This window comes from Carassius auratus, chromosome 27, assembly GCF_003368295.1.
Source record: "Carassius auratus strain Wakin chromosome 27, ASM336829v1, whole genome shotgun sequence".
Classification (NCBI taxonomy): Eukaryota; Metazoa; Chordata; class Actinopteri; order Cypriniformes; family Cyprinidae; genus Carassius; species Carassius auratus.
The window spans coordinates 18891466-18908002 of record NC_039269.1 but is presented as its reverse complement, the minus strand read 5'-3'; the positions used below and the strand labels follow the sequence as shown (position 1 = coordinate 18908002).

The window sequence follows — 16537 nt, the reverse complement described above, 5'->3', positions numbered from 1 at the left end:
AATATTTTACGCTGCGACGAACTACTCCTAGAAATTTTATGACATCAATGTGTTTTTTGTGGTCAGTCTAATCTAAAGGTGTGTGCAATGTTCAGTTGTGAAGATCTTGAGCTTTCGTTAAAAGGCTTGTTCATGGCACCGCGACGAAGTTCGATGTCTCGCCATGGGAATAAAAGATGTTATAACTCAGGCATAAAATGTCCGATCTTCCCCAAACTTCACATGTGTGATAAGAGTCCTGGCCTGAACAGATCTGCAGGCCAATATTCCACCGGGTGTGGCAGAATGGCTCTATAGCGCCACCTATACACTTTCAACGGAGTGCGCCTCGAGCTATGTTTCACGTACATGTACAAAAATTGGTACACACATGTAACACTCCAATACCTACGAAAAAGTCTCTTGGTACGAAATCCGGATCCCAACAGGAAGTTGGTTATTTTGAATTTTCCCTTCAAAATTGGTGTTGTTTTTGCCATTTTCAGGGGTTGTACTTTAACAAACTCCTCCTAGAGATTTATTCAGATCAACACCAAACTTGGTCAGTGTAATCTAAAGGCCTTTGCGATGTTAAATTGTGAAGGACTTGAGGTTTCGTTAAAGGTCGTGTCCATGGCGGCTTGACAAATTTTGATGTTTTGCCATGAAAAAGGAAGTTGCAGTAACTCAGACATACAATGTCCAATCTGCCCCAAACTTCATATGTTGGATAAGACTCTTGACCTGAACAGATCTGCATGCCAATATTCAGTTATAGTCATAGCGCTACCTATTGGCAACAGGAAGTAACATATTTTACAATGCGACAAACTATTCCTAGAAATTTTATGACATCAATGTCTTTTTTGTGGTCAGTCTAATCTAAAGACCTGTGTGATGTTTAGTTATGAAAGATCTTGAGTTTTTGTTAAAAGGTGTGTCCATGGCGCCGTAACGAAGTTCGATGTCTCGCCATGGGAATAAAAGATGTTATAACTCAGGCATAAAATGTTCGATCTTGCCCAAACTTCACATGTATGATAAGGGTCCTGGCCTGAACAGATCTGAAGGCCAATATTCCATCGGGTGGGGCAAAATGGCTCGATAGCGCCACCTATACACTTTCAACGGAGTGTGTATACACTTACAATGGAGTGCGCCTCAAGCTATGTTTCACGTACATGTTCAAAAATTGGTACACACATTTAACACATCAATATCTACGAAAAAGTCTCTTGGTACAAAATACGAATCCCAACAGGAAGTCAGTTATTTAGAATTTTCTTTGCAAAATTGGTGTTGGTTTTGCCATTTTCAGGGGTTGTACTTTAACGAACTCCTCCTAGAGATTTATTCAGATCAACACCAAACTTGGTCAGTGTAATCTAAAGGCCTTTGCAATCTTAAATTGCGAAGATCTTGAGGTTTCGTTAAAGGGCGTGTCCATGGCGGCCTGACAAATTTCAATGTTTCGCCATGAAAAAGGAAGTTGCTGTAACTCAGACATACAATGTCCAATCTGCCCCAAACTTTGCATGTTAGATAATACTTCTGCCCTTAACAGATCTACATGCACATATTCACTTATAGTCATAGCGCCACCTGCTGGAAACAGGAAGTGGCATATTTTAGGGCTTATGCTTATGCATATGCATCAGGGCTTTTTTACTCCTAGAAATCTTTTGACATAAATGTATTTTTTGTGGTCAGTCTAATCTTAAGGACTGTGCAATGTTAAATTATGTAGATCTTGAGTTTTTGTTAAAGGGCGTGTCCATGGCACCATGACAAAATTTGATGTCTCGCCACAGGAAAAGAAGTTGTTGTTGTAACTCAGGCATAACATATTCCATCTTCCCCAAACTCCACATGTTCGATAAGAGTCCTGGCCTGAACACATCTGAAAGTCAATATTCCATTATAATGATAGCAACACCTGCTGGCAACAGGAAGACTGGCACATATAAATGATTTTGACATATTCCACTTATATTTATGACTTTAAATGCATATTTCTCACCGTTCGCCAATTTACTAAAGCCGCTCGCTGGCGGTGAGCCCGGGTGCGAGGGCCCGTTCATCGCTGCTTGCAGCTTTAATTATTATTATTTTTCTTCTTCTTCTCCAAAATAAATCACATTTTTGAGGGATTAAACATGCTCAAAAAGTCATGAAACTTTGCACACGCACCAAACCTGGTGAAAATTTTCGTCTGATATAGGATTCAGAAGAGGTGAGTTTATTTAGTTTTTGCACTTACTAATACAAAGCACTTATTACATAAATTATGGTGTAACCTTAGGTATAGCTTATACTTTGCCATGCCTAATATGACGGCAAGCTATGTTACTTCACATTAACCAGAAGCAGATATATATATATATATATATATATATATATATATATATATATATATATATATATATATACATACATACATACATACATACATACATACATACACATGCATACATACATACATACATACATACATATATATATATATATATATATATATATACATACATAGATACATACATACATACATACATACACACACACACACACACACACATACATATATATATATATATATATATATATATATATATATATATATATATATACATACATACATACATACATACATACATACACATATATATATATATATAACAAAAAACAAAAACAAAATTCGGTTTCACACACTCACACTGTAAAAAAGGCCCCCTCGTGGCCGCTTTGCATCAGACACTTTACTGTGACTCTCTCTCTCCTATGGGAAGATTACTCGCTTCACCTGGACTCTTAGCCAATCACAAGTTAACTCAGGATCGCTGCACGCTGGTTGCATTCTGTCCGAGACTTTTGCCAGTAGTGCACGCTAACTGCACGGACTTAAAACCCGTTTTGATACAACTGCTTTATCCTGTGTGGGTCTTTACAAGTAAGAAACTGTATTTTGTTGTTCCTTTACTGTCATTGCTGATGCTAGATTGGTAGTGTTTTGTCTGTTTAGTGTTGCTAATTTAAGTTCAGGTTTTTCTGCCCGATAAGGCCTCGCGTTGTAATGCTTCTTCCTATGTATAAATGTATAAGTCTCTACTCGGGCATTATTCTTTTGTTACACATTGTGTAATACCAGTTATGCACCCTCTGCGCATAGTTTGTAAGCTATTGCGGTGATATTCGCCTTTAATCCAGTTAATTGGTTATAGAGCACGCACTGCATGTACACTGGTCGTCAGGTGACACCTCTCAGAACGGCCTGTTGTAGTTATGTGACCAGCAGAGGGAGGCTTTGTATAGCGAATTGTTTATGTTTTCTCATTGTTATAGTTCTAGCAGCCCAGAACCATTGCACAGCCTTTTTCATTCTTTTAATGCCAGTTTCGGCCATGTTAAAATAATATTGTATTTTATTTCTGCTGTATTGTTGGAATAGGATACAGTTAATACAAATAATGGTTTGTTTGCATGATAATCATTCATTTTCATTCAACTAATTATTTTTGTTTTCACTTCTTTATTGTTTCAGAACCACACACACACATCAATGTACATTTCAATCATGCAGTTGTAAATCCAATAAATACTTCCAATGAAGAAATCTTGCGTGATTCTGACCGATCACCCGCTGTGAGCTCTACCTAACAATTCACAAACTATCAAAATCAAAGAAGCCAGTCCTCTTCTAAACACACACACTGGATTGTTTACATTGCAATATGCATTAAAATATATTTTTATCTACATTAAAATGACATAAGTAACATGAAGAAATTGTTTTTCCAATAAACAGTGGGAGATTCAAGCAACATATCCTCTGATGCAGATGTCACAAACACCGTTGCTGATGCAGGAGTGTCTGAAGATCCAGGCATACATGATGGACAACAGAATGATGCTGACAGAATTGCATAGAGCTGAACAGAGCCAAGTGGCTCAAGAGGCTGCCTGTTTCGAATGAATATTGAAGGCACCACAGGAGGCTGAGGTGAGAAGATTCCAGGAAATGCAGGCACTGCATGTGACAAAGCTGACCTAATTGTCACTGCTGGGCAACACTGGCACACACACGCACACACCTTCACTTAAGCAGAAATACTTACCTTTGTAATAACTCACGCTCATTTCCCTCCTGGTGTTCCGCCGTCGGCTGGCGGGTGCACACGCACTCCCGATGGCACATATGTGTTGGACATTATTTCATCTTCCCCTCCACATCCGTCAATATTCATTACCCCGGACATTTCACACACTCACACTGCACGTTGTTTGATGTTGTCTTGTCTAATCGGTGTTTGTTATATTGAATTGGGCATGCGATGGTCGGTGTTCCGGTGTGAGACGCTGCCTAAACAGAGCGATAGAGCGGCGATCAGTTATGACGTCACTGACGGCGCCGCGCTGCCGCAGCGCACCGGAAACCAGCCAAACCATTGTTTTATATTAGTAGGGGGTACCTTGTTTTTGCGTGTATATAAATTAAATGGTCGAATGTAGTATTTTTGTGTTTAATGTTTTATTTGTTGATTACGTGTTTGAGTTTGTGTTTAGTATTAATAATTGGTGTAAAAGTCGAAATGCCTGAAGTAATGGGGTTTTAAACGTCTCTTATTACCCATTTGAGAAGTCCCATGTGAAGGGGGTGGAGTCTGGCCTATATAAGGGCAGGCCAGATTAACACTCATCACTTGTTTACCAAGTCGGGGCGAGAGAGCAACTGTGGTGCCTCAAGCGATCTTTTTTCTAACTCCTGTATATTGTGGATACTTGTATATTGACTTTTTCCATTTGGATTATTCCCTCTTTATTTTCTGTTTGTTGTTTCTTTGGTACTTTGTTCACCTATATATATTTTTTCACCATTGGACTGTGTATATTTTTTGGCACTGTAAATAAATTGCACTTGCACATAAGTGCTATTGCGGGCTGAGCCATCATTTAACATCTTTTACGGACATTCACAACGTCCCCAAGCGAGTGGTGGTTCTCGCTTTATCACAATGTTCTTAAGGGTTTGATTAAAACGCTCCACCAGACCATCTGTCTGAGGGTGGTATGGGGTCGTCTTGATGGCGTTGATACCCAGCTGCTGGTATAGTTGCCCCATTAACCGTGTGGTGAAGTTAGTTCCCTGGTCTGTCAGGATCTCCTCTGGAATGCCTACTCTGGAGAACATTTGGACGAGGGCATGGATGATTTTCGGCGTTGTGATGGATCGGAGTGGAAACGCTTCTGGATATCTTGTAGCGTAGTCGCTGACCACCAGGATGTACCGATGTCCTGCACTACTTCTTTCAAGTGGGCCTACGATGTCCGTGGCGATGCGTCTGAAAGGAGAAGAGATCACAGGGAGAGGATGCAGGGGTGCTTTGCCCCGCTGGGAAACAACACTGGTCTTTTGACAGATGGCACATGTATTGCAATATGTCTGAACATCTGTGTATAGTGTAGGCCAGTGGAACCGTGAACTAATGCGTGCATATGTTTTCTGCTGTCCTAGGTGGCCAGCCCAGGGAACAGTGTGTGCTAAATGTAAGACAATATGGCGGCAACATGTTGGAACAACTAAACGTGTCACATCATTTGTCTGCAAATACAACACTCCATTCAACACAACATATTTTTCATTGCACAGATTAGCTGCATTTTCACACCCTGCCTTCTCAAAGAGTGATTTTAAAGACTCATCATCCCTTTGTAATTTCGCAATGTCCTCCGGAATCCTCCAGCCACTAACCTGGAGACAATCCACAGAGGTCTTAGAAACTGGGGTGCCCATGTACTTCCCTAGACGCCGCTGTCGGCGTGACTTCCTAGGGCCCTTTGTGCCGCCCTGCAACAGATTACTGTCCAAGTCCGGCAGTGGCTGCAGACCTGCCTTGGCTTGTGCCCGGGCGACAACAGGACATGACACTTCAACAGTGGCAGAGGGAGTAACAGTTTCAGAGTCTTTGGTGGTTTGTAACAGATAATTTAGTACTGGTAAGTCTTGACCCAAAATCATATCAGCTGGCAAGTTATCAACTATGGCAACATTTAACAAGTACAATTGATCATACACCTCAACAACGACTTCAGCTCTAGGGTACTGCTTTACATCCCCATGTACACATTGAACAGCGGTAGTGCTCACATAATTTACATTTGGCACAAAACATGGTTTTAACAGAGAAAGAGTGCTACCAGTGTCCAAAAGAGCTTGCAACGAATGTCCATTAACTGTCACCTTACACCTATTTTGACTCTCCTCTACAGAGTCTCTAACATTGTCTTCCTCTCTGGGAACATAACAAAATCCAGTCAATTTTGCTTTTCGCACAGGACACACTGATGCTTTGTGTCCAGGCTGTTGGCAATAAAAACAAATTAGTCCCTTGCCCACAGATGATTTTTGTCCTTTTGCATGGTCTATACGATCAGCGTGACTTTTCTCAGCTTCAGCCCCAGAGCGATCAGAAACAGAACGTACAGTACCTCTTGGTGGTTGAGTGCGCAGGCCTCCCCTGTGAGCATTCATGTACTGTTGAGCCAGCTTTGCTGCCGCCAGGCCTGTCATCGGCTCATGCTCCCGTACCCATGTGCGAGTATCATACGGGAGTACACGAAGAAGCTGCTCCAGGATAATAGCCTCACCAATCTCCTCTTTAGTATGCTCCTCAGGCCGTATCCATCGTCGATACAGATTCCTCAAGCGATGGTAAGTTTCTGTTGGTGACTCTCCCGCTGGAACAGAGGACACTCAGAAGCGCTGGCGGTAAGTTTCTGGTGAGATGTTAAATTTCTCCAGCAGTGCCTCCCTTAGATCAGCATACACCTCTGCCTTCTCCTCATCCATCGCTAAGTATGCGTCCAGTGCCTGCCCTGTCAGCAACGAGACAAGTCGAAAGCTCCACTCCTGCTCAGGCCACCCCCAGGTCCTGGCCAACCGCTCGAACCGCCGAAGATAGTTTTCAATGTCTTTCCCCTGCTGGAAGGCTGGCATTTTTGGTTCAGACCGCTGCATTGGCTGATTTGGTGCTGGGACATTTGTGGAGTCTAGGACATGTGCTTGCCTGTCTCGTGTAGGTCCTCTCTGTGCTGCCGGAGTTGGTAGGTCCATCCGCAGACTATCTATGTCTTACGAGGTCTCTGCAGGCCGTGCTGACTGTACGATGGACTCTCGTAGACCACGGAGCTCTCGCAAATATCTCTCTTCCCTCTCCTCTTGTGCATCCAGGAATTTGCGCATCAGAGACACCATTCCTTCACCAGACATTTCACCGGCTGTGAAGGGCTTGGTCTGTGGTGAACTGGCCTTTGCTGATACTCCAGGAAGCCTTGTAGCTGCCTCTTCGTCCTCCGTAGATTCCATTGAATCCCAGGTAACATCCTTTTCAACCACCACCTTCCCCTGGGACCGCAAACCCGTCCTGGGTTTTTTACCTTTTGGCGCTGTCTTGCGGGTTGCCATCCCACCGCTGCCATCAAATGTGATAAAGCGAGAACCACCACTCGCTTGGGGACGTTGTGAATGTCCGTAAAAGATGTTAAATGATGGCTCAGCCTGCAATAGCACTTATGTGCAAGTGCAATTTATTTACAGTGCCAAAAATATACACAGTCCAATGGTAAAAAATATATATGGGTGAACAAAGTACCAAAGAAACAACAAACAGAAAATAAAGAGGGAATAATCCAAATGGAAAAAGTCAATATACAAGTATCCACAATATACAGGAGTTAGAAAAAAGTTCGCTTGAGGCACCACAAACATGTTACGTAAGTTTGTTGCCGACACAGAACGGGATTGGGACAAGTGGCTGCCTTTTGTGCTTTTTGCCTACAGAGAAGTACCTCAAGCCTCAACTGGGTTCTCACCATTCGAACTGCTCTATGGATGGCAAGTGCAGGGACCATTGGACCTACTGAGAAGAGGGTGGGAAGACCCTGCCTCCAGAACTGAGGAGAAAGGCATAGTGCAGTATGTTCTAGAGATGAGAGATCGACTTGAGCGGTACAGAACCTGCAAGAGGCACAAAAAGCTCAAAAACGATGGTATGACCAGCATGCAAGACTTCGACAGTTCCAGCCGGGGCAGAAAGTTCTACTCCTATTGCCAACATCATCGAATAAGCTGTTGGCCAAGTGGCAAGGGCCATATACCGTGGTCCGCAAGATGGGGCCAGTGACGTATGAGATCCACCACCCTGACAAGGGGAAAGCTAAACAAACTTACCACATAAACCTGTTGAAGGAGTGGAGAGAGTCGACCGGTAAGGCAACAGAGACGTCACTTCTTGTACGGAAGGTGGAGGATGTGGAGGATAAAGGTTCAGAGGCAGAAGCTCAGAGACAGACGTCAGTGGTGAGCTTGGATCACCTAGATGACTTGAAAAAGGAAGAGCTACAGCAGCTGGTGAACCAATTTCCTGCTTTGTTCCGCCAGAAACCTGGTCGGACTGAAATGTGTCAACACACCATACACCTGACCGACCCAGCACCCTCAAGACAGCAGCCTTACCGTGTTCCTGAAAGGTTGGTAGTACCTCTAAAGGAAGAGATCAAGATGATGAAGGAACTAGGAGTAATAGAGCCCTCGGTGAGTGAATGGAGTAGTCCCATGGTCATCGTACCAAAGAAGGATGGGACACTGCGTGTCTGCATCGACTTTCGTAGGCTGAATGCGCAATCAAAGTTTGATGCCTACCCAATGCCACGAGTGGATGATTTATTGGAGAAAATTGGACAGGCTCAGTTTATCACCACCTTGGATCTGTGCAAGGGCTACTGGCAGGTGCCTCTCGATCCAGCTTCCAGACCATACACAGCGTTCCGGACCCCACTGGGGTTATACCAGTTTACAGTCCTTCCGTTTGGCCTGCATGGGGAACCTGCCACATTCCAGAGGTTAATGGATCGAGTCCTCCAGGGCTGCGAGGAATGGTCTGCTGCTTATTTGGACGATGTGGTGATCCACAGTAACTCCTGGCCTGAACATCTTCAGCATGTGCTACAAACCTTGGAGAAGATACAAGCAGCTGGGTTGACACTGAATGTAAATAAATGTGAGTGGGCGCGTCAAGAAGCTGGATACCTTGGATACCACCTAGGCAATGGCCAGCTGCGACCACAGGTGGACAAGGTGGAGGCAATTCGGCGGAGCCCAAGACCCAGAACAAAGAAGGAGGTGAGGTCTTTCCTAGGGTTAGTGGGCTGGTACAGAAGATTTGTGCCAAACTTTGCCTCAATTGCAGTACCCTTGATGGACTTACTGAGTAAGTCAGTAAGCAATCCAGTTCCTTGGTCTGAGGATTGTGAGACAGCATTCAACACTCTGAAAGAAAATATGTGTTCCAGCCCAGTCCTACAGAGTCCATATTTCTCAAAACGGTTCCTTGTACAAGTGGATGTTTCAGCGACAGGAATTGGTGCAGTGTTGGCACAAGGAAGTTCAGGAGAAGAAAAGCCAGTTGTTTACCTTAGTCGCAAGCTGTTGCCCAGGGAAACCCGATACTCTACGATAGAGAAGGAATGTCTTGCCATCAAGTGGGCCCTTGACAGCTTACAGTACTACCTCCTTGAACGAGAATTCGATCTGGAAACTGACCACAGAGCATTGACCTGGATCCAGTCGATGAAAGACCATAATGCCAGAGTTACAAGATGGTACCTGTCCTTGCAACCGTACAACTTCAAGATACGACATCGACCTGGCAAACAAAATGTGGTCGCCGACTACCTGTCCCGGTTCCCAGTCAGTGCGTCGCTTGGAGAGGGGGGAGGTAGTGTGACAAAGCTGACCTAATTGTCACTGCTGGGCAACACTGGCACACACACGCACACACCTTCACTTAAGCAGAAATACTTACCTTTGTAATAACTCACGCTCATTTCCCTCCTGGTGTTCCGCCATCAGCAGCGCGGGTGCACACGCACTCCCGATGGCACATATGTGTTGGACATTATTTCATCTTCCCCTCCACATCTGTCAATATTCATTACCCCGGACATTTCACACACTCACACTGCACGTTGTTTGATGTTGTCTTGTCTAATCGGTGTTTGTTATATTGAATTGGGCATGCGATGGTCGGTGTTCCGGTGTGAGACGCTGCCAAACAGAGCGATAGAGCGGCGATCAGTTATGACGTCACTGACGGCGCCGCGCTGCCGCAGCGCACCGGAAACCAGCCAAACCATTGTTTTATATTAGTAGGGGGTACCTTGTTTTTGCGTGTATATAAATTAAATGGTTGAATGTAGTATTTTTGTGTTTAATGTTTTATTTGTTGATTACGTGTTTGAGTTTGTGTTTAGTATTAATTATTGGTGTAAAAGTCGAAATGCCTGAAGTAATGGGGTTTTAAACGTCTCTTATTACCCATTTGAGAAGTCCCATGTGAAGGGGGTGGAGTCTGGCCTATATAAGGGCAGGCCAGATTAAAACTCATCACTTGTTTACCAAGTCGGGGCGAGAGAGCAACTGTGGTGCCTCAAGCGATCTTTTTTCTAACTCCTGTATATTGTGGATACTTGTATATTGACTTTTTCCATTTGGATTATTCCCTCTTTATTTTCTGTTTGTTGTTTCTTTGGTACTTTGTTCACCTACATATATTTTTTCACCATTGGACTGTGTATATTTTTTGGCACTGTAAATAAATTGCACTTGCACATAAGTGCTATTGCGGGCTGAGCCATCATTTAACATCTTTTACGGATATTCACAACGTCCCCAAGCGAGTGGTGGTTCTCGCTTTATCACACTGCAACAGGCCACAAACCAGATGTTTCAGCCACTACTGGGCACTTTAGCAAGTGCGCTGAATCCTGGTCAGCCTCGACCTCATTCCTCAACAATGCCAGCCTGGACCACAACACCCCCACCAACATCAATCCCTAGTGCTTGGTCCTTGCCCCACCTGTTTCAGCCAGCTGCCCTGCAGCCAATGAATAATCCACATCACCACCACCGGCAATCAGAATCTCCATCCAACCCAGATGAACATCCTAGCACTTCATCCATTATACATGACATTAATAGTACACACTACTACAACATAGTTGTAGTTTTTTTTTGCAAAAGTTAGGAAAGGCTTTGTTTGTGTAGGCCTTTAATGTGCAGTCATTTTGCGCTTGAATTGTTCTGTTTAGTGTTCGGAAGAAACTTCAGAAATGACTACCCTGTGTGTGTTTACATTTCACAGAAATATGCTACCTCATTTTCATTATTAGTATTCTTATTTATTTATTTTTTACTTTTGGAATACATTTTTGGAATATAAAGTAAAAATAGGTCTTTTTTTGGCACAACACACAGCCATTTTTAATAAATGGCTTAAATGTTTAACTGTAAAACATGTTTATTTTCCAATCATGTTTTGTAGCCAACATTTCTGGAAAGTTACATTTGTCTAAAGTTAAACAGGCAAGTTTGGTGTTAAGAATGTTCTATGTTCTTTTTTTTTATATAAGAACTGTGATCGTATTTACGTGTAGCAGCAACTGTTAGCAGGCATTTGAAGGACTAGCTGGAGGCAAAGCTCCCTAAGACCACCACTTATGCACTGAAATAATGGCATAGTGCTTTTGGCTTATGGTGTTTGTGTGGTCACTCATGGGAGATTGAGGTTCAAATTACATGCGCTGTTACCTAATTTTTCAAGGTTTTCTTTTCAAAAATGTATTGTAATTTCAGACAATGTACCAGACACATAGCACTGCTAAAAAAAAAAAACATTTTACTTTCAAGATTTGGAAACATTTTCAGATGTGTCAACTTTACATTCATTACAAATTAAACAGAAAATAAAACCCTTTAAAGCAAAAGTGTTTCCATTCCATCCATTTTAAATCAGACAAAATAAGTTTAGTATATGGTGGTAACATACTAGCATATGAACATAAATGCTAACAGATGAACTCATCAAGAAAAGACAGCATTTATGTTTAAACCATACTGAACATTATTTGCAGGCTTTGGTCATTCATATTGTAGCAAAGTAGCTACACAGTGCATTTCTAATGTGTTGCTGCTGTGTGTGCCCCTGATCATGTACAGGTCCCTCTTCCTCTGCAACTCTTTCTTCCTCTGCAACTCTTTCTCCCTCCAGAAATTCCTCCTTCTGTACCTCGCAGAAATTATGCAGCACACAGCAAGCAGACACAATGTGGCTTACAAAAGTTATGTGGGCCTCATTTTCTTTAAGAAGGCAACGCCAGCGTCCTTTGAGGCAGCAAAAGGCGCGCTCAACTGTCATACGGGCTTGGTTTAATCTGTGGTTGAAATTGAGCTGCTGTGGTTTTACTGCTCCTCCTTCTGGGTAAGTAGAGGGTAAGCTGAATCACCCAAAAGAAAAAGAGGTACATCGACCCCCCTCATCCTATGGTCCACCACACCTTGCAGAATGATGGATTATCTCTTAATTTTATTAATATTGCAAGATGAATTAGGAAAATGTCATTTTTGCTATTAAAATGTCAAAATACTTTAAAATAGGCCTGTAATATGGATGATATCAAACCGTTTTTTGACAAGCAAACAGAAACAGCATAATTGCAGAAGTCATTTTTGACCAAATTATTTGGGGAAATTATGCTAAGAGGCTAACGATTGGTAAGGATACCACACAACATCAAATTCAAGGACTTCCAGGCACCAACAAATTAAGTATAGTGTAGAGAATGTTTAATGAGAACTCACAGAAAACTATTTCAAAGAGAAAGAGAGGGCATGACATTACCTGATAGATCGTTGGTAATATTTTCGGAAGATGACCATGTCAGAGTTAAGAATTAATGCATGCCTCCGCTTGAAGTTACGAGCGATGCCCGCTCGCCGTTTGCAGTGCATTAGAATGTTGTTTTCTAGCCACATCCGCGATTCATTATAGAAATGTATTGTTTGCATATTGTGGTTTATGCAAACAATGTAATACATTATGGCCAGGGACAAAACCAGCCCGCGCAGTCGTCTCTCCATAGTTCTGTTGTCTCTGTGTTGTTGTTTGATGGCTTTTCCTCTTATGTTGGAATTTTCCCGCACGTAAATTCTGACCAATCGAAAAGCAGTTTAGGAAATACGTCATGGCCAATGAGTGATGTAGATGTTGTCATGTGACAAGGGACAAGGTACAAAATATTTTTTTTACTATTTAAAAGAAACTGGATAAGAGAATATAGCATGAGATAAATATGAACAGAAGATGGCAGTAATGCAACAAACTGGATGCCAGTTGCCGTAAAACACCAAGGAAGAAGAAGCAGCAGCAGCTACTGCCACTAACTGTTGCTGTTTTTTAACGCAACAAAAGTCAGAATTGGGGATGGGCAGTACAACACATTTTGTTTTCGATACGATACCGATACTTTTGATGACCAGTATCGTCGATATCGATACCGATACGATACTTAACTTAATTTTTAGATTATTAAATTCAATTATTATGAATACAATGGGTAAATGATACCTACTTAACTTTATATTTGAAATGCATTTTAACATTCATACACCTTAATTGCAATTTATTAGGTTGTTTTTGTTTACACATGGTTAAAATATGTTTACTGTAGCGGTAACCAAGGAAATCTACAAATACTATAGTTAAACTATATTCACTTTACCATGGTTCATTGTCATAAGGGACTGCAAGTAAATAGGCTGTTGCATGCATCTTTAAAACTCAAATATAGTTGATAAGAAAGTGATTATATTAAAACAGATAGTACAGGTTTAGCCTAACATTCCATATACATCTCCCCAGTGTTCCTGTCTCCCGCTCCCTCATCATGTGTCAATAATTTCTGATGGGTTTCTTAACAAGGTATCTGGAGGAGGGAAACAATTATTATTTAATTAATAATTGTTTTTTTATGTATTATTGATTTGCACCAGAAATAAAGTTAACTATAATGTAAGTATAATTATATAGATATTTGCACTACAATTCCTTAAACTTCTGTCTAATTAAATTAAAAATATTATTTTTTGCACTGGAAAGAACATTCTAGAAGTCTAATTCTATTGATTAAGTTTGCACAAGGCTACAGAAAACTTTTGTTTATTTTTCTTTAATGCTATATGTTGTATTTGTTTATGTAACTTGTATTAAGTTAAAAATAAAACGTATTAAAACTAAACAAATCTGGTACATTGTTGGCAAAATGATCATGATAGCCTTTATATTTCACATCTATGTCACATAGATGTGAAATATGTGGTTCAGTCTTGTATATTGATTAGGCCTACTTCGCTATTCTATAAATATATAGGCCTAATAAGTTGTATTATAATATGCTATAATGTATGAAATATATTTATCTAAATGTATCAATTCGTTTCCACAATATTCACCAGAAGTCATTATTTCAGGAGTTATTTTTTTTTTTAATTTCCATGGGGGCAAGTCACTGGGAGAGAATTCATTTTGTAAATGCTTGTTTTGAGACTATGGTGAACTTGAGACGGTTTTGCATGGGGCACTTGACTTGAGTTCAGACCCCGAGGTCTTAAAGTGACAGAAGCTGCTAATAAAGCTGCTGTCGCCATTTGTTTCAATGTTAATCAAACATCAGAAAGAAAGTAATTCACTGCCCTTGACTGAATCACTTTTTGTAAAATAAATGAGAATGAATGTTGAATTTATAGAGAAAACTATGTATTGTATATTTGATTACTTTATACAATATTATTCAAGTTTTTCAAGTAGGTATTTTCTTAATTGTATATTGTAAAGGAAATGGCAACTGTTATTCTTAATGATTCTAGAGTATATTTATGTAACATCTTCAGCAGTGTTTTAGAAAAATGCGGGGGGGGGGGGGGTGTTAGGGGGTTCTCTCTCTATAGTTATTTCATTATTGATTGATTGATAGTGGCACTGTACATATATTGTAAAATATTAAAAAGTACTTATTGAGTACCAGCATTTTTTCCCATTTCATTCACTGTTGATAATATAAATATATCTTCATTAAAAATTATATGAAAATGTAAAAATAATCTTCAAATAATTTCTACCATTTGGTAGATAAATCTGTGTGACCTATGTGCATTTTTTGTCATTTAAAGATAAGGCATCATGTGGCCAGATTGTAATAGGAGATACAGTTGGCAAAAAGAGAGAGAATCCCTGGCAGGTATTTCTTGATTCTTTTGTAAAATCTGTGTAATCATATAATGCCAAATGTTAATACCAATACTGACAATTATCATATGTTATACTGAATATTCAGCAAAATAATTTTCTGTATTTTGTAGGCTCTTATACTCAATCATTTGGGCAGGCTTTTTGTGGTGGAGTTCTGATTGATGAAAACTGGGTTCTCACTGCTGCTCACTGCCTAGAGACAAGTACAAGGTTCAGTGTCAGGCTGGGTATGTAAGACAATTTGATATAAATTTAAGTATTCTATCATAGTGTTAGGCTTTTTATCCTCCATTAGAATTTTTAGAAGATGCATGACTAAAGCAATTTGCCACAAAATAAACTGCTAGAAAACATAGATTACAGTGATGTTGTTTACTAAGCTTAGGCCTCATAAGTGAAAAGAAACACCAAAAGACAGTCTAGCTACAGTGTTACTTTCCAGCGTATTAATTCCACTCATGGTGTCCCAACTATTTGGCGGATAGCAGTGAAAGCTTCCTGAGAAATTACACTTTGTGTTTGTGACAGTCCTAGTCTCTGTAAAAAAAACAACAGCAAATGCATAAGGAAGCAGCCTTCCTTTTTTTAACCAACCATAAAACATAGCCAAACATAAACGCTCTCTGGCTTTGAATTCTAATTGTATGGCCATCTCTCCATGTGACTATGACCAATTGAGGACTGAAGAATCTGAGATGACTTCCTGTACAACAATCTATTGCCCACCCACAATACTGTGGACAATGATATAGCTCTGTTTCGCTAGGCTACACCAGCCAAGTTTTCCACATACATACTCACAGCATGCCTCCCTAGCCAGAACCTGGCCGAACAAATGTTGTCACAGACTGTCACAGTCGTCTCTGGCTGGAGGGAGGGAAAAGAGATCTCTCGTCACATCAGTTCAACTCTCAACTTCATTGAAATTCCAATTATAGACAACAAAGAGTGTTCCAGGCATATGATGAACAACCTCACTCAGAACATGCTTTGTGGGGGAATGCTGGGGCAAATCAAAGATGCTTGTGAGGGGGACAGTGGGGGTCCAATGATGACACGGTTTCATGATTTGTGGTTCCTCATAGGTCTGGTGTCCTGGGGAGAAGGCTGCGGGCAAAAATACAAACTTGCCATCTACACCAAAGTGTCCAGCTATTTGGACTGGATAGATAATGTTCGTCAGAGGTAGGATAAAGTTTAGACCCCTACCTTTCTATCCTGTTTGCCTCACATAAAATATAAATCAGAAAAAAACAGTGTGCTCCCTATAGTTCTTTGGTGTGTAGAAATTGACATTTAATAAACACATCAATCAAAACATTATTTTCCTGTTCTCTGGAAAGTAATGCTGTCAATAAATAAAGTAGACAAATGTTACACATTGCATTTTAATGAGGCTATAAAATGAACATACTTTCATA

At 40.9% G+C, this 16537-nt stretch overlaps 1 pseudogene; it reads left to right on the top strand.

Moving 5' to 3' along the window:
• The first annotated feature begins 2687 nt into the window (after positions 1-2687).
• LOC113045760 (vitamin K-dependent protein C-like) lies at positions 2688-16317 on the top strand (annotated as a pseudogene).
• Positions 16318-16537: the final 220 nt, after the last annotated feature.